Source organism: Solanum stenotomum, chromosome 10 (assembly GCF_019186545.1).
Source record: "Solanum stenotomum isolate F172 chromosome 10, ASM1918654v1, whole genome shotgun sequence".
In the NCBI taxonomy this organism is placed as follows: domain Eukaryota; kingdom Viridiplantae; phylum Streptophyta; class Magnoliopsida; order Solanales; family Solanaceae; genus Solanum; species Solanum stenotomum.
Window position 1 is genome coordinate 21,079,886 of NC_064291.1, and position 22,437 is coordinate 21,102,322.

A 22,437-nucleotide genomic window follows, 5' to 3' on the forward strand; every position below is an offset into this window, starting at 1 on the left:
GACCAACACTTCTCTGTTCCATTTGATACATATGACATATTGTCAGAGCCTGAAGGATTTGTACACTCATTTGACACCCATCCAATGGCTCCAGATTATTCGACACTCTAATAGACCAATTGTTCAAGATCATATACTAAATATGACGGAGAAGAAATGCTTGTTGATTATTTTTTTCTGTTCAATGCAACTCGAGGAATCTTAATCCCATGTTATGCATGAAGTGGGTAGAGCTCCATGGAGATCGTGCTGGCTATGATGATACAACCATGGTGAGTGATATTGGGAGCATTGAAGGTAGAAGTTATCTCTTAATTGGTCATAAACTTTGCAATGACAACCCCTTATATGTATGCTTCACAAATTCTCATTCATAGCATTATTACGAATTTCTTTCATTAAGCATTCCAAGTAATTTGTTCTGTGGTTAATAACAGGTTAAATTGAATTGATTTTTTCATTAATTAAGCAACAAGTTAGGCTGAAGTTGTTGCTCATAACCTCTCAACATGTTCCCAATTTGATTTTTGCTTAGGTTATCAGACTTTTGGAGAGTCTATGTAGCGTTCAGTTGTTGGAAAGGAATATTGTTTAATTTGATACCTTAAGGTTAGTTTTGTAAAAAGATGAATTGATAACTACTAAATATTAGCCTTGCAACTAAAGAAAGGCTTTGAGAATGATGAAATTTGTGATCATCGTGTCTTTCCATTTGCTACATTTGTTGACACTCTAGTGGTTTTTGATGATTTAAGATCTGAAGAGATGGTCAGGTATGAGTCTTTACCTTGACTTTCAAATATTGTGTTATTAGATTACATTTGGTCATGTAGAATCTATAATCACCTCCAATATTTTCATGTAGGGTGAGCCAATAGCCCCCAATTTAAGGGCAATGTTTGAGCTGAGACTTCCAATCATAACAATTGTAACTAATGAACGTGGTTCAGGCAAAACATTTGTTATTGGATGTGCAAACAAGTGGTTAATTTTGGAAAACCCAGCATTTTATGTTGCTCGGTAAGTCTGGTTCATTTATACTTCTTCCATAAATTTATTTGCTACTTATCAGGCATGTGACAGTTTGAAGAATAAGAAGTTCAAGTTAAAATATCACTACTAAAAAAACAGTGAATACCGACCTAAAAATTTCCGACCTCAAATGGAGGTCGGTATTTACAAGAAGTCGGTTTTTATGCAAAATAAAGAGGGAAAACCAAATTCCGACCTCTGGAAGTCAGAATTTTTCCCGAAAAAAATGTATTACAATAAAAACCGACCTCTTGATGTCGGTATTAAACAAATAAATAAATAAAAATATTTTATTTTTTCTCAATTAAATATAAAAAACAAAATTGAGAAATATTTTCGGTTTTGTGTAAAATAAAAAACAAAAAAAATTATAATACTGACTTTCGTATGTCGGTAAAATTAAGTAGTATGTAAAAATAAATTAATATCAAATACCGACCTCATGATGTCGGTATTTTTTATATTTAATTGAGAAAATAATACCGACATCAAGAGGTCGGTTTTTATTGTAGTTCATTTTTTCTGGGAAAAACTCCGACCTCTTGAGGTCGGAATTTGGTTTTCCCTTTATTTTGCATAAAAACCAACTACTTGTTGCCGGTTTTCATATCAACGTAATTTCATACTAAATATGGATTATTGATCTAACTTTCTATTTATAAAAGTATACAATTTTTTAAACAATTAATTATAGGTGTAAAATGAAAATTTAAGCAAACCGACCTCCGGATGTCGCTTTAATTAAAAGTAATTAGATTAAATAAAAATATCGACCTCTGGATGTCACTTTAATTATTTTGATTTAATTTTATTTAAATCGTCTGGAGGACGATTTTGTGTAAAATAAAAAACAAAAAAATTACAATATCGACTTCCGAAAGTCGGTAAAATTAAATAGTATGTAATAAATTAATAAAATTTAATGTGATACCGACCTCATGAGGTCGGTATTTTTTATTAAATCTAATTAATTTTAATAAAAGCGACATCCGGAGGTCGGTTTGTTTAAAATACTCCTATTAATAATCATTTTGCTATTGTGGATAATATTAAAATTTCATTTTACACCTACAATTAATTGTTCAAAAAGTGTAACAATTTTGTATACTTTTATAAATAAAAAGTTAGAATTCGTGGAATAAATAAAAAAATATCTATAATCCATAGTTAGAGTACGAAATGCGTTGATATGAATTAGGAGATAATTATACTTATATTTCTAGAGTAATGTACAAATTTTATCAGTCCGTCGTTTAATGATGAACTTAATATCTCATGTCATGAGGTAGAGGTGAAGAGCTAACATATAACTCATTCGAGTATGAAATGCGAGATAATACTCATAGAAATGTCATGATAACAATTAATTATAAATTTTATATCTATATAATTATGATGACATGTAAATGATAATTCATCAGAGTATAAATGCGTTGATTAATTATATACTCCTTGAGTAGTTTAACAAATCAAGTCTTATATATTAGTGGTTCAGATATGAAATACATTATCAATTAAAAAAATACCGATGATTAATTCAAGGAGATTTATATATTAAATTTGATATTGATAAACTTTAATTTGTTGATCGATAAAATTAAATTTATAAAATTAGGAGGTATATAATTTTAAAATATAAAATTAACTTGATCGATAAAATTAAATTTATTAAATTAAACTTCTGTTGATGTGTAGTTAAAATTAAATTTTATATATATATATATAATATAAAATACCGACCTCATGAGGTCGGTATTTTTTATATTTAATTGAGAAAATAATACCGACATCAAGAGGTCGGTTTTTATTGTAGTTCATTTTTCTGGGAAAAATTTCGACCTCCTGAGGTCGGAATTTGATTTTCCCTTTATTTTGCATAAAACCGGACTACTATATATATATATATAATATAAAATACCGACCTCATGACGTCGGTATTTTTTATATTTAATTGGGAAAATAATACCGACATCAAGAGGTCGGTTTTTATTGTAGTTCATTTTTCTGGGAAAAATTCCGACCTCCTGAGGTCGGAATTTGATTTTCCCTTTGTTTTGCATAAAAACCGACTACTTGTTGTTGGTTTTCATATCAACGTAATTTCATACTCTAAATATGGATTATTGAACTAACTTTCTATTTATAAAAGTATACAATTTTTTAAACAATTAATTATAGGTGTAAAATGAAAATTTAAACAAACCGACCTCCGGATGTCGCTTTAATTATTAGATGAAATAAAAATACCGACCTCCGTATGTCGCTTTAATTATTTTGATTTAATTTTACTTAAATCGTCTTCCGGAGGACGATTTTGTGTAAAATAAAAAATAAAAAAATTATAATACCGACTTCCGAGTAAAAGATAACTCATCGGAGTATGAAATACGTTGATTATATACTCCTCGAGTAGTTTAACAAATCAAGTCTTATATATTAGTGGTTCAGATATGAAATACATTATCAATTAAAGAAATACCGATGATAAATTCAAGGAGATTTATATATTAAATTTGATATTGATAAACTTTCGTTGATCGATAAAATTAAATTTATATAATTAGGAGGTATATAATTTAAATTTATAAAATCAAACTTTTATTGATGTGTAGTTAAATTAAATTATATATATATATATATATATAATTTTAATTAATAAAATCTACCAGAGATGAGTTTATATTAAAATAAATTATTAAATACCAACCTTAAGAGGTCGGTATATTTAAATTATTATTTTATTTAAATAAAAAAAACTCCATAATGTTGGTACTTATTTTAATATTTTTAAATATAGATAATTATTTTAAAAGATACCGACATCCCGTGGTCGGTATTAACACTTTTTTTAAAAGAATGATATTCTAAACCAAAGACCCCAAAACCCTAAGACAATTAATTCTTCTTCTTCTCCAAAGAAAAGAGCAGCCGCTCTTTTGATTCTCCTCCCTTCCCGCGAAGCCGCTCCAGTGAGGCCACTAGAGGCAGCGACGTCCTTCTCTTCCTCTCCCTTCTCTCCTCTTCTCCTTCCCTCCTCTCTTTTTTCACTATTCCCCTTCCCCTCTCTCGCCTCTCACAGCAGCCGCTCCATCTCCGATGGAGTTCCACCGGCGAAGACACCGCGAAGACCACCTAGCAGCAGCTCCAGCTGCTGTCCACCAGCGACCCACGAAGCCACCGCGAAGCAGCAACATCAACCAGGCGTCACCTCTATCTTCTCCAACGCTGCTACTCCAACAGCTGTATCTGCTCTACTCTCCTGCGAAGAAATCGTCAACGCCAGCAACAACTAACATTCTGGTCAGCAGCTCCGGTCAATGACAATAGACAACAAAATTATGGTGTCATTCTTCCTTCTTCTTTGTGAATGCTCATGCCTTAATTTCTTCCCTTTTTGATTTGCATGTTTGTTAACATGATTATATAGATTCAAACTCTTTACTTGTCTGATTTTATTATGTGATTTTTCTCCATGATGGATATAGTATTTTCTTACTAGGATTTCCCCATTTGCGATTGTGTTAATATGTTGGCTTCCTGTTTAAACTCATTGGTTTTGAATTGTTCCACATAGTGTTTGAAGGTTTAAGGGTTACAAGCTCAATACTGTTTCCAGATCCCATTGCCCATAATCAGTACTTGAATTTGATTAAAATTGCTAGCTTCTCGTCCAATTTGGTAAAGACTTATCGTGATGATTAATTAGGATGGATATAAAGTGATATAAGGCGTAAGAATTTGATGTTTGGATAATGTGGTCTTTTAGTGAATGATTCGTAATTTGGCTCACTTTTCTTATAATATATTATGATTTGCGTTTTGGTATATTAAGATAGGTTAAAAAGTAAGTGTTTATACACATTAAACTTTGAACACTCTTGTTGAAATTCTTGGTTTCTCAACCCCGGACACAATCATGGTAACATATACATCACAATAACTAGTGGAACAAAGAGAGGAAGTATTGAAAATAAGAGAAACCTAGTTGATCCTATTGATGACAAAATTGATTTTTTTGCAAGATTGATTTGTGTCCATCTAGTATTGATACTAAGCTTTAATTTAGGAATAATGTGTTTGTTAAGCATAAGTACCAACACTAGTTGATCCTTTTGATGACAAAATTGATTTTCTTGGAAGATCGATTTGTGTTCATCTAGTGTTGACACTTAGTTTTAATTTAGGAATAATGTGTTTGTTAAGCATAAGTACCAACACTAGTTGATCCTATTGATGACAAAATTAATTTTCTTGCAAGATCGATTTGTGCCCATCTAGTGTTGACACTTAACTTTAATTTAGGAATAATGTGTTTGTTAAGCATAAGTACCCACACTAGTTGATCCTATTGATGAGAAAATTGATTTTCTTGCAATATCGATTTGTGTCCATCTAGTGTTTACACTTAGCTTTAATTTAGGATGTCACACCCCAAATTCGGATGTGATGGCACGTGTCCATTTCCCACCGGACACGTCAGCCTAACCCAACCACTACGATAGAGAAGTAGAAATACGAGAATAAAAGATAATAAATAAGCATAAGACTTTAATTAAGACTCAACACTACCCAAAATTTGGTTGTCATATGTACAAACCTCTAAATACAGAATTCGAATAAAAATATACAAGTCTCAGAGTATAGTTCTCGAATATAACAAAACTGAAAGTAAAGATAACTCAAGGGCACGTCTGGAATGAACCGCTACCTCTCGAGTATGTCCCGAAGCTCAATCTGCTAAAGAAAAATACTAAGCCGAATCTGAGAGAGCTGTCAACCTACACAATTGTGTAGAAGCAAGGGTGAGTACCGAAAACCACAGGTACTCGCAAGTAACTCTAAACTAAGCAAAACTAGCAGCTACAAACAACTCCTTTCAATCCCAACCGAACCACCGAAACTTCAATCTAGCAGCAAACCAGCCAACCTATACTAAACATATCATATTCAACAGCTAGAACCAACAGTATATCCTCATCAACCTTAGATCAACAAATAAGAGCAAGTAGATCAAATTCCACATAAGAAGGGCAAACCGATACAATCCACACATCACAGACAAAGATAAGGCAAATGCAATGCAAAATGCAATAATGATGCCATGTAGTCGTGATGCATGTCTGTCCTACGATACACATTTGTTGACGTAATCAGTCCGCGCTGAATACTCAAATCAGAACCCATGGGGGCCACACATGGACCATGTATCACCGTCGGAACCAGATCCCATCGGCATCCAAATCGCTAGCCAGAGCTAGTCCATCTCATATATCTCTAGCTGGAGCTAATCTCAACTGTGTCTCATAGCCATCCATCCTCATATCAGTGTCTCAGAACTCATGCAACAGATAGTTCACACATGGGATGAATAATGAATATGCACATGTCATCAACCACAATCATAGCATGATCACATCATAGTATTACACATCATCTGTCTCAATCACAACCATATCACGACCACATCATAGTATTACACATCACCTGTCTCAATCATAATCATATCGCGACCACATCATAGTATTACACATCATCTGTCTCAACATCAATGTATGTATCAATCATAGCCTACTCATGCTCTTTTATCCCCTCAATATCAGTTATCACATGACTTATTCAACAAATTCAAGTCACATATAACACATTTAGCTCATTTTATTCCCCATCTTTCATTTACAACAATTTCAATCAACAAATAAAACTCATCCTCAATCCCCATTACTCTCCAACACAATTAGGAAAGTAGTCATGCGTAGTCTAAGAGTTTTACAAAGTTTGGAATCCACTTGCCTTAAAACGAACTCCAAAAGTTACTTGACTTGAGCCTTTCCTTTCTGAGTATAATCCGGATCACGATATCTATTCAAACAATTATTCACAATCAGAATTTGAGTCCAATGACACCAAAATCAAGAAATTTAGGGAAAAAGGGCAAAACGGTCCAAAAGTCTCATACCGGAAAACGATACCCAAATCTGGAAATTTTTGAAGGAAAATTCACGTTCTTGAAGAAGCCTAAAATATTCGAATCCGAAACCCCGACTCGAAAATGAAATATCTCTTGAAAAACATCTTACCCATGGTTAGATAAGTTCAAATATGAAATTTCATCAAAAACGGAGTTAAGATCGACCTTGAAATTCTCAATTTATCAAACTTTAACTTTATCGGGAAAGTCCAAATTGTACGCGGTTAATATGATGAAAATAATCAATGAATCAATAATTTTATGTTAAAATCAGTTTACCCATAACATAAGGATCGTAAATATACCTTTTTCGTCAAAAAGGGAGTCCAAATCGATAAAACCCCAATTTTTCCCAAGAGATTTACGGATAGGAAAAAAAACCAGATAAAGAAATTATGAGAAAATGTCGAATTGAAGATTCAATACTAACCCTCATATTACTTCAAGAAGAAACCCGTAAGAATCACTCCATTCCGATCTCTAGAACTCCCGATATGCTCAAAATACCAAATGAACACAGTTTGAGATTTTTATAACAGTACATGGCTGTTATGCACCAGAAAAACAGCAGTTAATCTTTCACTAAAAAGGCCGTCATTTCCTCATACGATAGTGAAATGACCCGATTCTTTTTTGTAAATGTCTTAAATAATGATACGGACCTGCTCGTTCAATCAGAGCTCAATTTCATGCTCGTTGCCCAGTCAAATATCATTTCTACTCGATAAAAAAATATTTCTTATTTGCGATAAAAGTCCAATCTCGGGTTAGCAAAAATGCACTCAAAATTACAAAAATAAAAAATACCGACCTCCGGAGGTCAGAATTTCAACATTACAAAAATAAAAATACCGACCTCCGGAGGTCAGAAATTCAACATTACTAAAATAAAAATACCGACCTCCGGAGGTCAGATTTCAACATTACAAAAATAAAAATACCGACCTCTGGAGGTCGGAATTTCAACATTACAAAAATAAAAATACCGACCTCCAGAGGTCAGAATCTCAAAATGCAAAAAGAAAAATACCGACCTCCAGAGGTCAGAATTTAAAAAAATGAATATTCCGACTTAAAATAAAAACCGACCTCGAGAGGTCAATAAATACCGACCTCCAGAGGTCGGTATTGAATAGCGACCAAGCTTTTTTCGACCTAAGCTGGGATGTCGGTTTTAGGTCGGTATTTCAGGGAATACCGACCTCCGGAGGTCGGTATTCACTATTTTTTTAGTAGTGTATAATTTTTGTGCCTGTGGAGATATAAGCAATAGATGAACTCTCAACTTACTATATAAACCAAAAACATGTTGTGTTAGCTTATTAATGCGGACACATTGTACATATGTTGAGGCATGGATTTTGCAGTTGTTGCTTTTACACTTCTTGCATTGTTTCCTTGAATATCTTGATCTTTTCTATATATCAACAACGTCTATGCTTCTTTGACCAGCCCTGAAGCTTGTGCTGCAATATTATGGAAGTCTTCACAAGCAACTCCAAAGGTATATGAGAAATAGTTGCTCAAGTTTGTGAAAAAAATGGTTTATCATACGAAAATCCTGATTGAATAGGCAGCTGAGAAACTGAGGATCACAGCTCACAGACTCTGGATGACATATGCAATTATTCTTGTAAGTACCATCACTATACTTTACACCTTTATAATTAATTTGGTTTTAGAAAGGAAAAGATTGGAATCTATGGTGAAGGGTTGGTGTTGTCAAGTAGTGTGAAAGAAATAATGTTTAGCTGGACTTTTAGAAGACGGGGAAACAATGCAAAACATAAGATTGTTGTTGACAAAGTTTTTGATGAAGTAGAGAAGAATTTTGCACACTTGAAGAATAGTTCCTCATCCCTTATTTATTTTTTGAGCACTCACTAGGTTCTTATATATGTATAGAAAATTGGATTTATTCATAAAAAATATATCTTTTGTAAGGTTGTCTACATTTGATATACTTCTTGTATATGGGTGTGTTATTTTGCTTCTTTTACTGTTGGATTTATTACTTTTTTCCAAAAAAACAAAAAAAAAATGTAGACACAACTTTTGTTCTAAGTTGAGCTTGTTTATGCTTTTGGTGTTATTGCACACTTCTAATTTACAAGAAAGGTTAGATGCAAGTCTAATAAATATTTACATGAAATTTTCTCGAACTTGGGAAAATGAGATTGATGACTAAAGTCGGTTGTTTAAAGACTGACTGGTGTGCTTCTTATACCTAAGCAAACAAAGAAGTGGAAAATATAGATTTCCCTCTTTGTGAGAAGTGGATTACAAAGTATGTTAGGATAAAAAATGAATTTTATGTACTTTACCTTTATGAAAAAAATTAAGTTTTATGTAGTTGTGGTTCCAGGATTTTGTTACTCATGGTCAAATGAATTAATGGGCGTATTTGGTAGTTTTTTCAGCATATTCGTTGCAGTTGTTATCCATTTATCCATTAGTGCCACCTCTATTTGTTTATGGGTTATCGGTCATTATGCAATTGATTAGTAGTTAGATTAATTCGTAAATCATGATTTTCTGTAGCCTAAATAGCACACCCCATTGTGGAAAACTTGAGGTTCTGTTGGTCTACATACCTAATTTGTGTCTAATTAAGCAGGTTCCTTGGTGTATCAAATAAGTGATATCTTACTAGTTGGTTTTGCCTAAAAAGAAAAAAGAAAGTGAAAGGTCACTCATTTGTATTTGTGAATTAATTTCAATTTCACATTTTTATTTGAATTTTATTTGTCAATATTCATTTAAGGTGTGCTAGGAACCGATATAAACTCGAAGGAGACTGGTGATGAACCATGTAGGCATTGAAGCAGTCAGTGATTTCAATGGAAACCGTGCTCTCTCAAGTCTGGATACAGAAGGTTGCAGTGAAGAAATATCGCTTAGGTTGGGTAACTTGCCAAAATTACTTCAACAAACAAAAGACGATATCTTGATAAAGAGCCTTACAATCGCATAGGTGGATGTTTCTTGGAAGGTAGTTCATATTGTGGAATAACTTTTCAAGAAATTATATCTCGATCTTTTTCCAATGTATAATGACGATTCATGGTTTTCTCGGTACCTTTATGATTCTGATAGACTTTCTTAAAACTGTCATTTCAACAGTGGATAATGTGCAGGATGATACACTTGGTACTATTTTTAATGTTGATAAAAGCATGAGTGAGGAATCGACATCATACTCATCTGCTACTCCAGAAAATCATGGTTTGTTCTTATTGTCTGCATCACTCTTTAACAACAAACAATTCAATATTGTATGGTTTGCTTACATAGCTTGTTTTTATTTATTTCAGACATCTTAGATTGACCATTATCAAATTGGCACTTTAGCCACTGAGGGAATGGTAATGATGGTCTCTTCTTTAATTGATTCCTGCACATGCTTGTTTTCATCAATTGTTTTGTGTCAATTTGGTTGCAACATGTGCTACTAAAAGTGTGATCAATTATTTTTGGACATTGTTTGCATTAATTTCCAGCATCTCCATATAGTTGTTGCTTGTCAGCATTGGCTTATCAAAGAAAAAAAAAATAAGGAATTGGTAATTGGTTTATTCTTAAATGATGAAAGGATCCTATACTGGTTTGAGAAAGAATCAAATTTTCGATGTATCCTTAGATTGTAGTGATGGTTTTTGGTCTTTATTGACTTTGTGCCCTCCTCGAGTCCCCTCTAAAGGCGTATAACTTGACTATTGGATATAGTACTCATAAGTAGATTTTTATTTCACTGCTCCTTGATTTGAGTTAATAAGTTGTCTTGCTTTCTGTCTCTCTCTCTCACACACACAAATGTTCTCATTCTACCATAGTATTTTTAAAATGTCCCTTTGAATTTTTATCGGTTTAATGTTTTCTATTTCAAAATGTTTAATCTCTTATTCTCTTTTTGGAATAGGGCATGCAGCTATTTGAAAAATTCAAAGCAGCGAAATATTTCTGGCAATGGACAATATTTGTAATACCGCTATGTGATTTATGTAACATCCGGCAATGTGAAATAATTGAAGAGGCAAGAATTGGAAATTTTCATTTTTGGAAAGAATTTTTAGAATCTGGAAATTTGGCTAAGTATGGGAAAAAGTGAGTTTTTGGCCAACTTTGAACAGTTATAACTCCTATCTCAGGATGAGTTAGGTGTATTTCTAGTTATGTTTGCTAAGCTCGTGGAATGATCTTTCCAACGCCACCGAGTTTGCTTGATTCCGAGTTTGTATGAGGGAGTTATGCCCTTTCGAAGTTGGGCAGTTGGCAGGGAATCCGTCCGGAAATTGTAAGGGTATTTTGGTCTTTTCCCTAGCCTTTTCTTTTGGATATATATGAGTGTGTGAGACTGATGTTAATCAGTTTTTCTCATTTTTAAAGAGTGAAAGTAAGGGTTTGAGAGTGAAGAAGAGAAGAAGAGGAGAGAAAAGAGAAGAAGAAGGAAGTTTTCGTCAAAAGATCGTCGTGGATATTGTCGGGGGTGATCCCTATTGGGTATGTGAGTTCATAGTGTTGGGTTGGTTCTTTCCCCCACACGCCAAGCTCGTTTAATTTCGAGAAAAGATTGATTATGTTTGATTGAAGTTGTTGGTTGGAATTGTTGAAGTTGTAGTTGTGTTGTGTTGTAGTTCTTGTTGGTTTGGTGTATGTTTCCGGTGGTGTTTTTGAGTTGAATCTAGTGTATGTTAAGGGTTTTGATGATCCTAAGTGTTTGGGGGATAAAGATTTGAGGTTTAGAAGGTTTAGAGTTGGAGAAAAGGAGGAGAAAAGTTGAGTTTTCGGGGAAAAGGGGGGCGTCGCGCCAGCCAGCGCGCCCCAAGAGGGACTCTGAGGTCCATCCCTTGGGGCGTCATCCCTACCAGAGCCCCAACCAGACCCCTCTGAAGTTTGAGGTCTGGCGCTCCGCGCCTCTCAGAGCCCCAAGAGCGCCAAGTCTTCCCATTCCTTCCCCACTTTCTCATACATGTTCCTAGGTATTGTACCTATGTTTCATAGTTGTTTCCAGCACCCCAAGGTATGTTTAAACGTCAAGAACTCGTCCATAACATGTGATCAAAAACCTTGAATTCATAATTCCAATTCAAGGAGAGTTAGTTTCCAAGTCAAGTGAAGTTAGAAGTCAAGTGAAGTTAGAGCCAAGCTTAGAAGTTAAGAAGTAAGTCAAGCAAGGGTCTTTAATGAACGTTTTAACTTCATTTGTAGGCTCAAGTTTCCAATCAAGCAAAGAGTATCGAGTTTCAAGTTGAGTCAAGAGTATAAAGTTGAGTTCATTTCTCAAAATTTATAAGGGAACTAAGTATTCCCTAAGAGTTTATAAATGTTTTTACACATTTGAGCATTAAAAGGGAACATCAATTCCAAAAGAGCCTTTGGGCTAAGCATTGAGTAATTATCTCAAACTAAAGAAAGAGGTTGTTTTAAAAGTAAAGCTAAGGTTTGAAGTTCTTTTCTTCAAAGAAGTATATGGGGACTATGTATTCCCAAAGAAGTTTATAAATGTTTTCAATTTCAACAAGCTTTGGAGACTGAGATTTCCAAGAGCCTTCAGGCTAGTTTTTTTCAGAAAAAGAGTTATCGCTTTCTAAATGAAGCAAAAGAGGAAACTGAGATTTCCAAGATAGCCTTTGAGCTAAGTTTTTGAGTAATTATCTCAAATCAGCAGGAAGAAATATGTTTTTTTAAACATAAGAGCCAGTACATTTTTGGGAGTAGTATCGAGCACCGAGTCGAGGGAGCATTCAAGGAACCCACAGCCCCCATAGAACCATGGGTAGAAAAGGATCATACTTTTTAGATGAATCCTTTTCCAGATAGACTAGTGGATCCATTAGGCAGTTCAGGTCTTATACCTCTGGCCGGGTATAGGATGCTCTGGCAGCGTGAGGTCGATCGCTGTATCATCACTATAGCTCTTATGTGATGGTTGTCAGTTAGAGAAACTCCCACAACAGTTATTGTATTTTTATACACAACAGTTATTGTATGTTTATACACAGAAAGTATTATATTTTTATATACATCAGTTTATTTGTATTTCTATATATATCTCAGGCTTATTGTATCTTTGTATACACAGAGTTTATAACAGGTTTTAAACAGTTTTTCTTTATATTGCACTTGTTTTAAATTGCATTATATTGAAATGAGTTCGCCAGGTTGAGTTGAGTTGAGCCAGGTAAATTATTCAGTTTCTTCCAAATTTCCTTCTAGCCTATGTTGCTTAGCTTTCCAGCTTGCATACTCGTATATTCAATGTACTAATGTCAGTTGGCCTGCATCTTATGACGATGCAGACGCAGGTACCTAGGATCAGCACCCGGTACGCCGTTGATCCAGTTGAGCATTCCAGAGTCAGTGGTGAGCCTCCTTGCATTCCGGAGGACTCTGTTATTTTGTGTTTCTAGCTTTGTTTTGTTAGGATGTTGCGGGGTCTGTCCCAACATCCATCTTAGTATTATAGAGGCTTCATAGACAGTCAGTCAGTTAGTATTGAGTCTCTCATCTATGTATATATGTAAATATTCTATTTTGAGACTCGAGTTGCCTTTTTTGGCCAGATTTTATCAGTTAAGTTGTTTTATGTCCTTGCATTGCATGGAGTTATTCAGTTGAGTTAGGTTTCCGCTGAGTTAAGAAGTCAGGCCAAGGGTTCGCTTGGGGCCAGCAATGGTCTTCAAAGTACGAACAGTGGTAGAAATACATCTTGTTGATCATGTATCATAGGATGGTGAATAGGAACTAATGAGCCAATGAGACATACGCTTGGGGTTTGATTTTGCAAGTATATTAAAGGAAGTATTAGAAAAACAACTATTTCAGTGATAGATAATTGTGATATAATATTATGTTTGTCATCTTCTACATGAATACAATTGTGCAGTCGTGCTTGAGAGCTTATGATTATTTTTAAAAATTTATGGTTGTTTAGAGCCTACACATGTGAACGCAAGATTAGACACAAATAAATGACATCAAAATTCACGTTGTTGGGTTCCGTGCATAGCACGGGCAATACCTATCTAGTATATATATATAAATGTACTTTTTATTATAAATAATAATTATTTTTTCATGAAAAAATTAAACATGATTTTTTTATTTATAAAAATTTGAGGCATTGGCCTAAAAAATTTTAGGCAAGAGCCGGCACGGATCTTAGGCATAATAATCATAGAAGACCAATACGAATGTATATGAATTTGAACAACATTATTAGTTGCACTATACCAATATAAGATAAATGTTTTGATCCCCAAGCTTTGATTCTTGCTGACATATTATATATGAGCATCTCACAATCCACTGCTAAAAATTTCTTTGCCGATATAGGGGCCCCCAGATATCGAAATGAGAAGAACTTTCGCATATCCAGTTAGTTCACAGATGTCCTCAATAACATGTTTGTTCATACTGGCACAAAAATATTTGATTTAGAGACATTACTTGCCAACCTTGAAGTTAACGAGAATGTTTTCATCCCTCTTTACATCAACATCACTATTTCTAGTTTCCCTTTGCGAAATACTAAATGTCATCTGCAAAACACAAATGATTTAAATTGAGGTTCTTATCCAGTTTCAGTGAACTGTTGTCATGAAAGATATGAGATAATTTAGTAATCTTAATTCAACATGCCTTTTTGTAAAAAAAAGACATCAAAAAACATTCTATTAGAATCTCCGCAAGAGATCCAACTGGCTTCAAATCTTTGAGATTTTTTGTATGATATGATATAATTCCTTGTAGACATTATTTTATTGGATTGGTCTATATAATGATATTAGCTAGTTCGTTCAAATAATATAAGTTTAGTTTTTAAGTTGTGATTCTATAGTTTTGATTAATACTTCTTTTTATTTTGTTTAGATTTGATGAGATATATTATATTTTAAGAATTAGAAGTATGTTTTTTAGTATTTGACAAACCTCGTCACCTCTGATAGGCTCTCTTTTGAATACAATATTGTTGAGTTTACTAGTTATAAACTTATCAGTAGAATGGTGAATTAGATAATTTTATGATTGGATGTAGTCATTATTAATGGTGGCTCACCAATCGGATGTTAATGTTTTTGACTTTTAGAATCAAACTAACTGAATTTACTAGCCATAAAAATTGGACGCTAAATGGGGGATATTAAGATGTTTTCAAAAGGATATTCTAGCCTTTATAATTGTAATCAAACTTTTGTTGTTAAAGATATAAACTTTTAGCGACAATATTATTGAATTTACCGATTATAAAAATAGACAGTACATGAGCATGATTAGTCGTTTCAGATTTGATTTAACAACTATTTTAACTGCCGCTATAACAAATGCATGTTAGCGGCAATTTTGTTGGATTTACCGGCTATAAAAATGGACACTACTCAAGCATAACTAACTTTTTTGGATTGGATTTAACCGCTATCTAAATTACCGCAACCAATAGCTGCTAGAACAAATGTGTTTTAGCAGCAATTTAGTTTGTTTTATCGGCTATAAAAATGGACGGTACATGAGCATAACTAACTGCACTGGATTAGATTTAGAAGTCTTTTAAATTGCCACAGCCAATTACCGCTAAATCGTCTGAGTTTAAGCAGCAAAAGAGCTTGGCTTTATCAACACTTGTCTGAATGACCGCAAAAGCCATTGCTAACCCCTGATACAACAGCCAAAGTAGACTACAAGAAATTTGACTTTTAGCGGCCACTTCTTAACGAAAGGATATGTATCCGGTCGTAAAAAGTATATTTATAGCGACACAATTATTTTTTGGTCGTTAAAAGCAGAATTTCAATTTAATATTATTTAGGAGATAATATGCAAATATTAAAAAACTCAATATCCGGTCGTTAGTATAATAAAAATAGACAGCTTGTATTTTTCTTCTTATTTTTATACCCACATCTCTCCACCCGCTTTCTCCTCCCCAACCCCAAGAAAATAGAGGGTACACACAATACGGCTCTTCTGATTCAGTTTTGATAAAGAGGAAAATGAGCAAATAAAATACACTCGATGCGCATCTCTTCTTTTCTAGGTTTGATAAGAGTAAAACCAGTCTTTACTTCAGTCTTTTTGGAAGTTTTTGCATTACACATTCCAGTTCTTTGAAAAGAAAATCGGGCTTCTTTTCTTACTGCTCGTCAATACATGCTTTTTACAGGTTGATTGTTTCTTTTCAAATTAAGTTTATTTTGTTTGAACTATTAATTGCTTTGTGGAATGCCTAAGTTTGCCCAATTCTTGGTTTATACTGTATGGCATTATCTAGGTTTTTTCCCTCTTTTTGGTTTTCATGCACTATGCATATGTTTGGCTTATATTGTATGTACTCATGTGAGCGCTTATGTTAGTATCCTTTATTGAAAATGATGATAAGTTTTTGAATAAATTTGTTAATCTGAGGATAATTTTTTTGATAATAGGTTAAAGGAGATGAAATTGAGTTTCTTTAGTGTTTTCAATGTTCTCTTTTTTGGCCAATTATTATTGAATAAATCTGTTAATCTGCTAAATTCTGAGGATAATTTCTCATAATTTTTCTTCCTTACTTATTCATTAGGTTTAAATTCAAGATTGTTCAAAGTTAATAAATATAATAGTATAACATTATCACCTATCATCACATTATCCATCAAGTGAATTGAGTTTCTACCAAGTTGCAGAACTTGATTTCAAAGGAGGACAAAAGGTCTACAGTAGTGAAAAATGCAATAAAAAACTCTTAAGCAGATCAACGATAATGGCCTAGAGACAAAGCCTGCTCCTCTTCCAGGTTTCCATATTGAGGTTCTTGCCTTGTGGTGAAAGTGTCTTCTTCCCCGGGAGACCCCTGGATTTCTTCCCAGCTGAAGTCACTCCATAAAGCTTTCTATGCTTATGCACTGGATTGCAGATCCAGTTGATTCTTGGGTCATTCCTCACAGCAGCATGGGCTGCATCAACCAGGATGACTTTTGTATTTATATGTTGAATCATCATTGATTCAGTAAGAGTTGAGGACTTTAAGAACACCCAATTTCCTACCAGCACGCTCCTCAGCAACAAATTGTTTACTAATCTGACACTTTAACTAGGTAACAACCTGGTTGGTAGGCTTAACGTACACAATACCCTTTGATACAAACCTCTTCCTTCCACCACGCTTCACATGAACACGGTAAACCACATAGCCCTGTTTGATTTGTAACCCAAGTGTCGTGCCTTTTTAGGATGAGTAGGCCTACTGACGCGCACTTTTGATGGAATTTGGCGGTACTCCCATCCCCTGCATATCACCCTCTACAAGAACCTCATCACATCAGACTGCTGCTTCCTTCATAGCTTTGACATGTAAGTGTAGGCACCCATTGTAATGTCGAAACTCTATACTCTTACTCAGCTGTTCTCGATGAAGTTCTGTTCAAAGTTTATATTGTCTTCCCTACATGTTTTCTAGAGAAAAATATATTTGTAAAGGCCAAGTTAGAGATTCCTCTGTGAGATAGGGCAAGATAATAATTCTACTACCTTAATTTTAATTTTAGCATATCATTTTTCCAATTAGGTAGACAATGTTGTCTCATAATTTCTGTATTCAAGCCAAGAGCTCAAATTGGTTGCTTCTCTATGGTTGGAGGAGAGTAGATTTGGAATTTTTATAAAGTACTAGATGATGAATGCCCGTGAGCGCATATGCCCAATATGGTATTAGGCAATATTTAGGCGATAGACATTCCTTATATACACACATAAGTTATTTATAGAATACATTTGTGATTGCATATGTAATTCTATTTGCATATTTACATTTTTTTTAGTAGCTACATGTTTTTGCGGAAGCTAGATAGATAGCAGTGGTAGTGCTGTTGTTGTGAGTGTTCAATTCATAGAAAATGTGTAGTGTAGTAAGAATTGAGTATGATAGGTCGTTACGTACCTTTTTGAGGCATTGGGCGCCGTGCATATTCATGTATTTTATTCCAGCTTTTCACACAAGGCAGTGCAAGCGAAGTGCTTGCCATAGAAGAGGGCAGATTAGTTGAGGGGAATGTAGCTGTGTTTTCAAGCAGGCCTCTATTTTTTAAATTAGCTTTGTTTGCTCGTTGTCGAACCGAAGAAGTTGTTTTTTTGTCTGGTGCCTTTAAGAGGTATAATTCATAATGCCTAGCCTGTTTATTGGCAGCTATTCTGCCAGAGATTTGACCTATTTTATCGCGTTACAGGTACAATATGGTACTGTCTAGTGTTTCAAGTTATTCGGAAGAGTTCATAATACAAAATCTTTAATTACATAATCTCAAATTTTGGTATCAACTTTTCTGAACTCTCTAATTATACAATCTGTAATTTTCTGAAAAGTTCTTGGAGTTGAGAGAAGATTAGAATATAGAGTAACTTGTTCATAAACATCATCTCTAACTCCAAGAGGCTGGGCTTAAGTCCACATACACTCTATCCTCTGAGATCTCACCTATGGGATTACACTAGGTATGTTATTGTTGTTGTTATTGTTGTATGTAATTAACTTAAGAAAAAGGAACTGAAAGAGAAAGAGTAAGAAATGTCGATACTAAACCGACCACTTAACTTATGGGCTGACAAGTCGTGGGAAGACATTCACAATGAGGGAAATAGATGAAAGTGTTGTTAGCGATATTTATAAGCACATCAAATTTGTAAATCATGAATCTTTTCTTGTTTTATGATTGAGAAGTTGGAGTTTTGATATTCAAATGTTTTTTTCTTTTTTCAGCATTATCCACTACTGAGAGGGACTTTGTACTGAAATTTTCTGCTTTAGAAATATATAATGAGACAATAGACCTCCGGAATTGTGCGTCTTGCTCACTTCACCAGTTGAATGACCAAGAGGTTTAAAATTTTCTTAATTAATGAGTTCAAATTTCTCTTAACTAGAATTCCCTTAAAAATATTTTTTTCTTGAAACTTTTTGTCTCGTAATGCAGAAAGGTATTATTGTAGAAAAACTAGTGGATGAGATTGTAAATGATGGCCAACATCCGAGGACCTTAATTGGTACCTGTAAAGGTAAGTAACGTAACATACTTTTGATTAATATTCTTCAGTGATAAATGATTGCATTATCTTATGCATAAAAGAATGTAGCCTTAGAAACCTCAGTATCTATATTTTTAAGTTCAGAATTTTCTCTGACATTGTGGTTAAAAATACTTGTCACTTGTTGCAGCTCAAAAACAGGTGGGTGAAACTTCTCTAAATGATTAAAGCTCAACATCTCATCAGACAATCAAGCTGGTAAAGATACTGGTCCTATTTCTACTTAGATTAAAAGTATTTGGCATTGTGAAGCTTCTCTGCACATTTGACATAAGATAGATTATGTACATGAAATAGTTAGGTATTCAAGGATGTGCAACCCAGAAATGTGAAATTGAACACAAGGATTAAATCATCATTTTGAAATCTTTGTTATTTACTTTGTTAGAACACCTGAGTTATGTACTATATGCTAGCTGAATGCAGTAAATCTAATCTACCCAATAACTATAAAAAAATGTCTCTTTAAATTAATCAAGATGTAAAATTATTGTTATATGTGGTTGCAGCCTTTTTCTATGTTGGGACCTGGGAATTCTAAGGTTGCATCACAACAGTTCTTATTTTCATAATGTATATGGAAAAGATCATAGAAACTTGGGAGAAGAAGTGGATGAAATGAGGAAGTATTGAAAATATTATTCTTAATTATATGATCTTATTGAAACTAGGATGGAACTACTGATTATTAAATTAATGACCACATGCCACAATTTTGATGTCTTGCAACTCTTTAATGCTGCATAATTGCCATTATTAAGTGGCCGGTCTTACTTTCAGCACCTCTTGCTCTTTCTCTTCCAATTTCTTTTTCATTAATTAATTGTATACAACAACAACATACCCAGTGTAATCCCGCAAGTAAGAAGAGTAGAGTGTATCCAAACCTTAGCCCTATCTCTTGGAGTCAAAGAAGTTGTTTATAAAAAAAAGTTACTTTGTAATCTAATCTTTTATCAACTCCAAGATCTTCTAAGAAAATATCAGATTACATAATTATAGAGTTCATATAAGTTGATATCAAAATTTGAGAACACCAGATGATGTACTTACAAATTTTGTAACATGAAATATTAGACAGTACCATATTGTGCTTGTAACTATCTTGTTATCTGCATTATTGTTTAGCCATCTCAAACAACAATGATTAGCATATCAGAGAGGTTGTAATGACATTACCTTATGAATCCATATCAACTAAAATGGCAAGATTATCCCATCACCTACACCAGCCAATTACATACTACTTTCTAATAATCATATTTCCACTATAATGTGTTGATGGTACTTGTACCGACTTCCTCTCCACCCCTATCACATAATGTTGTTGTGTTTGTGGCTGAGTGGAATGAGAGAACTACAGAACATAAGATTATAAGGTGCAAATGAGAAGGTTTTATGCACATTAAGGGTATAAAATGTATAGAAATTCATACAAACAGTGAGCTGGAAGGATTTTTAGACTATTACCAATTTAAGGTTCAGATTCGTCCAAGTTTGATGTAATTCCTGTTTTCTTCCTCCTACTCTTCACCAATAAGTTCTTCTTGATAGCTTTGATAACTTTAACTTTTCCACCTTCTACTTTTTAGCACTCTCTTCCTTTCTTCTCCTACCTTTTTTTCAAAAGTTTTCTTCACTCATACAAGTGATTGAAATTCTGGATCTTCATTGATTCCTTTTCTTCATATGATTTCACCAAAATTCATAAAAGCTCCTCCATGAGGATCATGTGTGATGTAAGCAGGTATACCTCATCATCGTTAAACATGTCAACTCGACAATCTCTATTTTCATTCTTCATCACTTTGGTGTTGTCTTTAGATGTCTTATCTCTATTCGTACTGCAACACTTTGATGGTCAAGTTCCATAAAATACTTTGTTCATTACTTGATTTACTGTGAAATTCTCTAAATTTTTGCCTTCTTTTATATATTAAAGGTGCAGTAAGCTCTTGAGCATCAAAACTACCACCATCATTCCTAAAGGCGAAAGAAGCTACATCGATGATAAAATATAGAAGACATTGAGACCTTAATTATGGTCAAAGCTAGCTTAATTCTTTTACGGGAGAGGAATGTGATTTAATATCTAAAATAGAGCATGTGAAACAAAAACACTAACTGAAATTAATTTTTTAGTTCTCTGTACACAATTTAAATCCTTGTGTTTGTTTGCTACTTTTCCTGATTGAGAACTACAAACCAACTTGACTTTTGGATTAGAAGGGTGTGAAATGATTTAAATTGAACCTGATTCTTGAATAGTGGCAGTATTGAACAAGTTGAAATGTGAAGAAATTTGGGGGTAATTTTTTAGAGTTTTGAACCAAGTTGGACAGAGAATTAAGACAATTGGTTGTCTAGTTTTCAATTTCAATACATTTTTTTTATCCATAGTCTTATATGTACTATTTGAAAATCACTACAAATGTTAATTGAAATTTGAAGTATTGTGTTGAAACCACACATGTAAATGGAGTTTTAGTTCTGAAATATTTGTGTTTTTGAAAGTTTGATTAGCTGTTGGGATTAGCTTAAAACTTGGTCAAAGAAACACATATTTGCATAATTTTTAACAGGTGAATGCTATTGATTTAACATTATTACTTCTAATTTGAAAATGATAATTGTTAACTTTGATGAAAGTGTAAAAATTACATCTTTTAAAATCAACGGAATATGAGATTAGTATTCATATTATGCTTTACTATGTTTTCCTAAATCATAAATACATATTATATAGTGTACACTTTAGTCAGCTCATGCCCGTGTCTGCTGTGCAACATTCAGTAATCATAACATTTTTTTTATTGTTTATGCATAAGTTTCTATACTAACAGATAATGAAGTTTATGTGTGCATATAAAACCTAGGTTCCTGAATATTAGTCTGACATATCAATCAATTATTCTTTAGGACACATTTCTGTACCTTTGTTTGGAAATCATCTAAATTTATTGGACTATTTTGGTAGATATAAAACTTATTATTCGCGTGCTTTTTAGAAACCTTAATGTTTTGCATCATTTTTGGTAAATATGTTGAGATCTTATGTATCTTTTTGAAGAGTTTATTATTTGTTACTAAACTAACATTTACTTGTGTTTTTATAGCTCAAGAATATGAATACGGAGAATCTATCATTCAAGCAAGTAAAGAGAAAATTGAAGTTCAGGAGGGATTTTATTTTAGGGGTGATTTAAACACAATATTTTATTTTATGTATCTATGGTGCGTTTTTTCTTTTAGGGGTTGGTAAAGACATTGTCATTCAACTTGGCTATGGTACATCTTTCTTTAGTTGTATGTATTAACAATGAAGTTTTATGTGAATTTCATTGTTTAGTATACTTTAAGATGTGTATGTGATAATAAAT

At 33.5% G+C, this 22,437-nt stretch overlaps 1 long non-coding RNA gene and 1 pseudogene across 1 annotated transcript; one reads left to right on the forward strand and one right to left on the reverse strand.

Moving 5' to 3' along the window:
* Positions 1–16,075: 16,075 nt before the first annotated feature.
* LOC125841923 (uncharacterized) lies at positions 16,076–21,175 on the forward strand. The gene is made up of 5 exons (XR_007443847.1): positions 16,076–16,160; positions 18,732–18,850; positions 18,962–19,027; positions 19,188–19,255; positions 21,000–21,175. It is a non-coding gene; the product is annotated as an uncharacterized LOC125841923 (long non-coding RNA).
* On the reverse strand, positions 16,720–17,347 carry LOC125841921 (60S ribosomal protein L15-like; annotated as a pseudogene).
* Positions 21,176–22,437: the final 1,262 nt, after the last annotated feature.